This window comes from Anneissia japonica, unplaced genomic scaffold (genome assembly GCF_011630105.1).
Source record: "Anneissia japonica isolate Jap-2015-1 unplaced genomic scaffold, ASM1163010v1 scaffold38271_len224072_cov190, whole genome shotgun sequence".
NCBI classification, from domain to species: Eukaryota; Metazoa; Echinodermata; class Crinoidea; order Comatulida; family Comatulidae; genus Anneissia; species Anneissia japonica.
The window spans coordinates 8,133-11,605 of NW_022713090.1; positions in this window are offsets into that span (position 1 = coordinate 8,133).

Here is a 3,473-nt window from a genome sequence, read left to right on the forward strand (position 1 = left end):
TATATAATTGCTGCGAAGCAGCCAATTCATATTCTTGACAGCAATTTGACCTCTGAAAGGTCATTGTTTGTCAAAAAACAAGGGCCTAAGACGACTGAAAAGTGGCGTTTCCTTCTTTCGTTCTGCCGGGTAAAATCAATTACTTTAGGCGACGTTTGTAGACTAACCTACTCGTACCAACGTCCGCATGTCGCGCTAGCCTTATCCTACCCTAGACTAGCTAGGATAGTATAGGCCTAGCCTTGAATGGACGAAGGTCCAATGAAAAACAACGTCGCTCCTTGATAGCTAACATTGTCTATTTAAGATCACAATAATTCATTATTATTAGACCTATGGTTGTTTTTTGAATTGTACTCCACAAATCTCAGCCGATCAGCGTGACCACTCACAATTTTTGATATACCCAATGACTGGGTCGAAATTACCCAAGATTTAGCAAAAATTGCCCAAAATTACCCAAGCTTCCTGAAAATGCATTAAAATTTGAAAAAACCGTGTTTTTCGCATGTATAGTTTCCCTTTTAGTTCAATTTATAAACCATTTTTTATTGTAATTGTTTGTGTTAATTATTAAAATGAATATTCATGAGGTAATAATACGGATAGAAAAATACGCCCTCAGCCGACCAGTGTTATCAGTAGATCAGTGATCAAGTTTTAATATGTAATGCATTAATTAGGTATGATCAATGGCAACGCAAATCACAAATAAACAATTCTGAACCCATGCTTATAGCAATTAACAGTCAATTAACAATGTTATGTGCACTTCTTTGATTTTTGCTTACTTGAATGGATTGAAATATACTTTGTTACTTCTTAATTCTTCCTCTATGACAAAAATTTAATTGTCTTAGTAAAAATAAATTACCCAAGGATTTGAACGGAATACCCAAGAACCCATGACCAAGTCAAAATACCCAAGATCTTGGGGAATACCCAAGCAGTGGTCACACTGCAGCCGATACCTCGCACAACTCGAGCAACGTCTCGTATCTATTGTCGTGATGTCATGGCTCGCTGGCCGGCTCACATTTGCGATGTCTCGCACTTGTGATCAAATAACACGCTGGCTCGCACTTTGGCAACACTCTTTGGCAGTCAACTCGCCCCTAGAAAACCCGCCCTTGGAAACTTGCCCCATAGAAAAACGCCGTATTTCTACTTCGTTTTGCTAAAGGTACGGTAAATGGCATTACGTCACCATCACCCAATGAGATGCCAGAATGTACGTGACGTCATTTTTAAAGACTGGCATTATTGCATATCACCCGCAAAATGAGCGGTGAAAGGAGAACGGTCATTGTCCAGTACTGGGAAATTAGAACATCGAAGTACAATATTGTTTGACTTTACTATTCTCTTGTTTACAGTATATTCATTTTTTTATTGCAAGTGTTGTCATATAAATAGATTACCAAAGACTAGCAGTAGTGTGTGTATCATGTGCCTTGGCCTAAGTCCTGAGGATGATGCCTTGCTTGATAAGGCTATATAATGACATGACTTTATTATTGAGTGGTACGCCTATTTTTCTATGACAGTATTAAGGTCTGCATCAAAATTATTGGAAAAATTTGACTCAATTGTAATCACAAAGGGGAAACTTATTCTCTCGATCTAGGCCTAGATTCTGTACCATAACAGTGACGAAGTCTAGCCCTACATGCATTCAAATTGTATGAATATTTTGGTGGGATTGTAAAGCGTACTTGGTATTATTTCGAACTTCTTGGACTAAACCTTGGGATGTAGGGATTATGAAGTTCAGACGGTATGATGACGGAGGAACTAGGCTAAGTTTATGACTGATATAGGCCTATGCCACTCAGATCAATGTCATCAGAGCAGCTGCCGTGAAAAGCAGAATCCAAGCAAGGCCGAGCAGGCTTGCTTATATTTTTCGCCAAGCGAAGAATTTAAGCAAGGCCTAGAGGCATGCCAAGAGTTTGGTGGAATCAGTCCTTGTTTGATAATGGTTATACATAATAGGCCTAGCTAAATGAAACTCTTTACTAAATGGAACCATAAGCCTATTTATCGATAACAGTACTAAGTCAAACAATATTACACTTTTTGATGTTCTAGTTTCCCAACTGTACATCATTCTCGTTTCACCGCTCATTGCGGGTGATCTGCAATAATGCTAGTCTTGAAAAATGACGTCACACACATTCTGGCACTTCATTGGGTGATGGTGACGTAATGCCATTTACCGTACCTTTAGCAAATTGAAGTAGAAATACGGTACCGTATCTCTAGCCACGGCGATAAAAAAATGTACACTTCCTAGACCATGCAGTCTTCAAAATAAAAATTGTAACCTTTGGTAATCAACTACATTCTCCACATACATTTTTGAAACTTTATTTAAAAAAACCTAAACCATAATTCACCACTATAGACACTTTTTGACAAAAATGAAAAATTACGACATTGTTACCCAATGAGAAGTATTCTAATTATAGACAATGGGTCGTGTCTCATATTATTTGTTATATTTTTATTATTCATTATTTTCACTTGACTCGCATAAATAATTTTGTTCGAAGAACATTTATAATGCAGTTGTACTTCGCAGCACTTCACTTGCAATTTCTAGTTATATACCGGTATATATATAGGCCCACGCCTATATTATAGAGGCACCACTTAAATTGTATTAAAAAAATAATTGTTGTATTGTATTGTTGATGATAGGCCTATATGATGAACAAAGTTATTTCAAAGTAGAGTCTGAGAGTGCAATTTCCGCCGGCACCTTGAGGTCCACACAATTTTCGGACCCCAATCCCAACCATAGTGGGGCTGAGATGGTGTGGACTCTCACGCACCCGCCCCAGAATTCGTTTTGATTTGTATCAAAGAATATAGATAGCTTGGCCTCCCTATATTTTTTGTTTGTATCCGCTTAACCGACCGATGCAACCGTTCTGTAGGCCACCGCTGCACAGTGGGCCAGATTGAAGTCAAAGTGTGCCAAAATTAATTACTCATTACAGAAGCTAATCTGAGCGAATACAAGACTTATCTAGAGGTTTTCATACCCGTAAAATTCAATAAAAGCATTTTCAAATCTATGTGACGTCATTTTTGTACTGTTTTCTGATTGGACGATGTCAGTTTTCATTGTAATACCAGGGAACAGTGAAATTACAAATTAATTTTGAAATGTTTAAGGAGGTTTGGGACAAAAGAACTGTGGAAAACTTTTTATATTTTCCATGACGTCATCAAAATACATTTTTCTGATTGGACGGGGCCAAAAGTGGCATAGGCCAACATTAAAATTTCTATTGTTAATCTTACAGTGAATATAAATCACAATCAATATTCATAATAATTCCAGACAACCTAATTTTACATTTTATAAATGTAAAATGTGTTTGCATCTGAGATTCCATGGAATTATCAGACATTTCCTACACCAATGTCATGATAATGATAATCATATATTGTCATATAATTCC